The sequence below is a fragment of the Arachis stenosperma genome, chromosome 4 (assembly GCF_014773155.1).
Source record: "Arachis stenosperma cultivar V10309 chromosome 4, arast.V10309.gnm1.PFL2, whole genome shotgun sequence".
NCBI classification, from domain to species: domain Eukaryota; kingdom Viridiplantae; phylum Streptophyta; class Magnoliopsida; order Fabales; family Fabaceae; genus Arachis; species Arachis stenosperma.
The window spans coordinates 13458010-13465260 of NC_080380.1; the positions used below are offsets into that span (position 1 = coordinate 13458010).

Here is a 7251-nt window from a genome sequence, read left to right on the forward strand (position 1 = left end):
TAGATGAAGAGATGGAGAGGTAATCAATTTCTATTTTGTTTCTGATATTTCTTCAGTTTTGTAATATTCATTTATTAGTTATACGATTGTGTCAATATCAATGTTATTATAAAAGTAATTACAGAAAAAGTACATTAGTAGAGGAGAGATATGGAATATGGTTCATAAAAGAAAGTATGGCTCGTATATTCATGATGATGTGCGTATTGTTAGTGTAAGTATCATTTTAGAATTGTCTACTTCTAGTTTTGTATTTAAATTGCTAAATTTAAAATCATTATAACGAAAATCCATCATGTTTATAACAAGCGATTGCGAATATTTTAGCGTCAGGATGAATCCTCCAAGAAGTTTCATTAAAATGATTCGCTTGCACAAGTCCTTAGAAAGGAGCACCCAGTATGAGTTTGTGGTGTAGATTTTGGACTATGTCTCACCCAACTTTTTGGTAATACTACACAATAGTCCGACTTTAGTGTGCAAATAAAGGAGTTTCAAAAGATGATTGTTGAATTAAATGCTGAAGCAGCAAAATAAAAGATGAAAAGACAAACGATGGAAATCTTTTGAGATACCTCATTCAACAGCAAGGAAATGATTTGTCACCTGACATTACTGCATAGTTGGATTCCTTAGGGAGCACACTGACTTTATCACATGAAAGGCCATCTATCTTCTTTCGGCAATCATAACCTGCGAAAAAAAAAAAATCATGAATTTGAATCCGTTGGTACAAATACTATAGAATTCTATTTGATTTTGTCTTCACTATTTGTTTACCTAAGGATACATTTTTTTTAGTTTATAGCCAATGATGCACTTATGACAAATTACTTCTATATATATTATTTTTGCATGTGTGTGTTTTGATTTGATTGAACGCTATTTATTTTAATTACTTTCTAATAAATTAATCAAAAATAAAAAATGGCACAAAATAAAAGATAGAAAATTATTGATTATGAAATAGAATAAAATGCCTACCAAACCGAGAAAAGAACTAATAACGAAAATACAGAATATGGCGACGGTTTATAAAATCGCTACAATAAGATCGTAATGTTATATTTTCGTTTTAGTTTTAGCGACGGTTGCAAAATATCCACAATACAAACACTAAATTTTTAAACATTATTCAAATATAGCAGCATTTATAAACTGTCACAAAAGGGATCCGCAACAAAGTCCTAGTATGCAACAGTTATTCCAGGGGTTTGCAAAAACTCCCATAATGGCTTAGCAGCATCTAATATTGGAGCAGTTGGACAATCGATGCTATCTATTTTGCGGCGGCTATAAAAAACCTCTATTATCTAACTATAATACTGCCACTATCTACCAGAATTTATCTAATGGTATACGAAATTGTTTTGTCAACAAAATTTAATAATATATAAAAATATAAATTAATGAACTTTTATTTAAAAAAAAAAACAATTTTAGGCACCTCATTAATATAGAAAAAGGTAATAACAAAAATAAAAAAATGTTATTAAATTAAATTTAAATGGGTTCTATATTATCCATAATCTATATCTAAAAGAATATAACAATATGTACAAGGGGATCGCCTCTTCTTACAACCTTTCCCCTCTTTTTGACCTTCATATTATTTATTTAACAATTATCAATAAGATCCATTCTAACGAAACTGACTATTTTAACTTTCATATCCATTGCCATTTGCGCGACTACTTCTTTTGAAATCACACACTACTAATTGCAGTTTAATTAATTTATTATTTTTGCAGGTTGCAGCCTTTTTTGCCTTAGAGAAGCAACTAACCTTCTATCCTTTTAAAGGAGATTAGTGCATAAACCGGTATAATACTAATTCAACGTTTTATCCATTAAATATATAATATTAATAAAAATGAAATCAGTTAAAATGAAAAAGTTTGTAAATTAACTAAGAGATCTTGAATAATTAGAATATTAAAATTAAAAAAATGTTCATTTTGTAACAGATATAGATGATAAAAGATACTATTGAATACAAATAAAATTTTATATACAAATTAAACTCCAATCCCTGTTATATACATTGGTGGTGATGGTAAGCTTCAGTTACGAATTTAATGACTATACTATTAAAACAAGTATTATTGCATAGTCTTTCCATGACGTTGCCTTTAATATTATACTAAATTCAATTTATTATTACGGTAGTTGAGATGATATATATATTGAGGAATATTTATGATTCCAGTTTTACAAGTTCATAAGTTGTGAATGGCACTATATTTTCTTTATGAAAATATCTTTTCCATCCGTAAAATAATGAGAGACTGACTAGTAATAAAAATTCTAGCAGTATAAAATAATATAGTCAATTATATTATATTATTATTGTTTAATATGTACAAGCAAAGCAAGACTAAAAATTAATTAAGGCCCGACTCATGTGGTGTCGTAGATATATAGAGGCGTGGAGTGACTCTCCGGTGTCAGCATCCACCAAACTCCTCACACACCCAGTCAAATACATCGTCTTTGAATATTAAATTTTATATAAAAATAATAAGATTACTTAACTATAAATAAACATAATTAAGTACCACTAGTTAATAAGTAACACACAAACATTTTTAATTCGAGAGATTTAATTTCAACATGACATGGATATAATGGTAATAAAAAGCACGTGTACCCAAAACTATGATATTTCTAACAAACCAAATCAAAGTCGATTGCCATAAAAAGAAAAAAAAAAAGCGAAACAACAAATAAATACAATATATTCTACCAAACACAAAATATATACATACAGCACTATAAAGAATTAAAGAAATATACCACCAATCTGAGCCGCCATCCACAATATCATGAATTAAATAATAAAACAAACAAGAAGTCAGAGAACATCGTTTGAGCACGCTTTTTCTATGTATGTTCCATTTCGTCCATTCAATGCCACATATGCCCCTACTCTGATGCATATAAATATCCCCCTTCCCCCTGCCTAAGTCTTCACCAAAATCCCAAAGAACATAGCTAATAAGCTTTGCTATCCCAAACAACATAGCCAAGCTTTGCTATTCCAAAAAACACAGCTAAGAAAAGATGGTGTCTGCGAGTGACATCCGCAAGGTTCAAAGAGCAGAAGGCCCTGCAACCGTATTAGCGATTGGCACAGCAAATCCACCAAACTGTGTTGATCAGAGCACATACGCAGATTACTATTTTAGAGTAACTAATAGCGAGCACATGACCGACCTCAAGAAGAAATTTCAGCGCATTTGTATGTTGTTTTATAGTTTTGTTTTATTTTAAATATTTATAAAAAAAATTCGTCGTTTTACATTTATATTAATTAATACATAATAATTAACATATTATACGATATATCATATTTACTGCATAATATTAATAATAATAATAATAACTATTTAATGATAAAATTATTTTTATAATTATAAGTTTGGATAAACAATTAAAATAGCATCTAAAGATTCAAATCACTACAAAAATAACTCAAAAGATTTACAAATGTGACAAAATAATAAAAATGGTGATAAACAATTTTTATATTTTACAAATAACTTGATGGATGTGGATTACATATTATTTCAGGTGAGAGAACACAGATCAAGAACAGACATATGTATTTAACGGAAGAAATACTCAAGGAGAATCCTAACATGTGCGCATACAAAGCACCGTCCTTGGATGCAAGGGAAGACATGATGATTAGGTACCAAGGGTTGGAAAAGGCTGCAACTAAGGCAATCAAGGAATGGGGTCAGCCAATGTCTAAGATCACACATTTGATCTTCTGCACCACCAGCGGTGTTGCGTTGCCTGGCGTTGATTACGAACTCATCGTACTCTTAGGGCTCGACCCAAGCGTCAAGAGGTACATGATGTACCACCAAGGCTGCTTCGCTGGCGGGACTGTCCTTCGTTTGGCTAAGGACTTGGCTGAAAACAACAAGGATGCTCGTGTGCTTATTGTTTGTTCTGAAAATACTTCAGTCACTTTTCGTGGTCCTAGTGAGACAGACATGGATAGTCTTGTAGGGCAAGCATTGTTTGCCGATGGAGCTGCTGCGATTATCATTGGTTTGATCCTGTTCCAGAGGTTGAGAATCCTCTCTTTGAGATTGTTTCAACTGATCAACAACTTGTCCCTAACAGCCATGGAGCCATCGGTGGTCTCCTTCGTGAAGTTGGACTTACCTTCTATCTTAACAAGAGTGTTCCGGATATTATTTCACAAAACATCAATGATGCACTCAGTAAAGCTTTTGATCCACTAGGTATATCTGATTATAACTCAATATTTTGGATTGCACATCCTGGTGGACGTGCAATTTTGGACCAAGTTGAAGAGAAGGTGAACTTGAAGCCAGAGAAGATGAAAGCCACCAGAGATGTGCTTAGCAATTATGGTAACATGTCAAGTGCGTGTGTGTTCTTCATTATGGATTTGATGAGAAAGAAGTCACTTGAAGCAGGACTTAAAACCACCGGAGAAGGACTTGATTGGGGTGTGCTTTTTGGTTTTGGTCCTGGTCTCACTATTGAAACTGTTGTTCTTCGCAGTGTAGCCATATGATGCAGATATTATATCTCACTGCATACATGTGATTGTGTTACTTTTTAATAATTATCTTTTGCTTAAGAATAAGGTTTTGATTATATTGTTAGCAGAGTGAAAACTTAGACAAAAATGTCTAACGTAATTCTTTTTGTGAAGATTTATTATTATCAACGTTTGTAACTATTAGTTAACAAATATATCAAATTTTTTTCAATTGAGCAACATGATATATACTAATATTTGGTTTGTAATTTCATTTAAAAACAACTATAAGCGCCTTCGCATGAGGTTTCATTGAAGATAAAGTCAAGAAGTATTTCGTATGATAGTAGTACAAGGCTTGATGTATTATGTATAATTGTAATCTTTATATTATCGTGTGTTTGAACTTTGACATATATATATCAATCCCGCTACGTTACCAATACCATTTCTGCCAACATCTGCCAACTCTTATTTATAATTGTGTTTAATGGAAGTGTCTTTGTGGATGTGTCTAATAAAAATATCTTTTTTATAGCTGTGTTTTAATAGAAATATTTATAGATATATTTTTGGATGTGTCTCTTTATATATGTGTTTAAAATATAATAACTAATCATTGTTGACAATAAATTGGCAAATAATATGTTGGTACTCTATACTTTTCATATATATATAATTATATAATAATGTTACTTTTGTTGTCTAATTTTTAATATGTTGTTATCCAAGTTTGAATACCATAATACATGCAACTGGCATATTAATTATACGTTAATAACACGAGTGAGGAATAGAGATAGGAATGACTCGCTATTGAACCGGTATTCTCTTCTTCTCGTCTTCGTATAAAAATTTTAAAGAAAATTAATAAAAAATATAATTCAATATAATTTAATATAATGTAACAAAATATAACACAATTTAACATAATATCATAACATAATTAAAGTTTAACACAAATTCATGGTTAGTAATATTGAAAATGATCTACGAAGACTGAAATACCAGAGAATGACAATAGAAATATAATTGAACAAAAAAAAGAATTGACTTAACATTAATAGATATATATAAGTGAGAACAATTAAGAAATTTTATATTTGCATCAATTTAAAAAATTTTTGTAGGATGGATACTTAGAATGTTTCCATTCCCATAAAATACTTTATGAATTTTCATATAATTTTCTATCATCAATAATATCCATGGATATTTATTTCGGCAAGTTTTCGTCTTCCATAATAAAAAATACTGTTGCTTAAAGAAATATTGACGCTCTATTCTTCTGCGATATATTTAAATGACATTTTTTTCCATCTATTTATAAAATTTATATTATTCCTTTCTCATTTAAGATTAAAATAATATATACTTTAATTTAATCTATTCGACCATAATATCCATCAATAATTATTAAGATTATATTTATATATAAATTAATGATAATTATTTGGTTTATTCAAATAATAATATAAAAAATATATTTATCATTATTGTAAATTTTACGACATAATATAAAATATTTAACTTATTAAAAAATATTTAAATTCTTTATGTATTTTATAATTAATAATAAAATATTAAAATGAATAAAATTTATCACATTAATAATAAATAAAATTTACTTCCTTAATGATCATGAAATGTAAAAAAATTTAAATTAGATATTTTTATAACAAATTAAAATATTTTATATTATCTGATAAAATATCAAATATAAATAAATATAATACTTTTTTTAAATATTCGTGATTTAGATAGATATTATTTATTAGTAGTTATCAATTTATATTTTTAAATGTTAGAATGCTTAATTTAATTTTAAGTATTTTTATTTTATTTATTTAGTTTAAAAGTTAGACTTTATATTAGTAGGTTTAGGATTTTTTTAATCTTTAAAATAATATGAGGTGTATAAATATCTCTTAAAGTATTGTAACTGTGTGAGAGAAAGAAATTAGAGGTGTGAAAAATCACTTTACAGTTTCATCAACAGTTTCATTTTTCATGATGAAACTATGATAAAAAAAAGTAAAATTGAGCAAGTCTCTTTTTTGTTCCATCAGAAATTGAATAAAAAAGGTTTAATTATTCTATTGGTTCCTATAATTTTTTAAAACTTTTAATTAGATCTCTATATTTTTTTTCTTTTAATTCAGTCTTTGCACTAATTTTTTTAATTGAGTCTCTACACTTTTTTTTTATTTGAGTTCCTACACCAATTTTTTTTTTAGCTGGGTCCCTATACAATTAAACCAATTACTACCAAAAAGGACCTAATTAAAAAAAATTGGTACAAGAACCCAATTAAACGGAAAAAAAATATAAGAACCTAATTGAAAATTTTTCGAAACTATAGGGATCAATAGAGTAATTAAACCTAAAAAAACAAAGGTAAAATGATTCTCTTCTATTCAATTTTATTTTTATTTCAAATCATAGTGTGAACAAGTAAAGTTGGTTGCGTCTCTTTCTTATTACATTAAGAATTTTTATAGAAGGTAGAGTAATTCTCTTTCATTATATTCAATTTTTATATATTCTTTTTTAATTTCAAGTCATATTTTTCATTTAATTTCAATTCTTATTTTTCTTTGTATAACTATCTAATTTTCTTTTATCATAATAAGGGATCAAATTTATTAAATTACTAATACTGAAATATATTAAATTTTAAATTAAATATTTTTGTAACGAGTTAAAATATAAAAGATAAGTAAAAT

General features: G+C 27.9%; 1 pseudogene; it reads left to right on the forward strand.

Moving 5' to 3' along the window:
* Positions 1-2954: 2954 nt before the first annotated feature.
* Positions 2955-4767, forward strand: LOC130974403 (stilbene synthase 1-like; annotated as a pseudogene).
* Positions 4768-7251: the final 2484 nt, after the last annotated feature.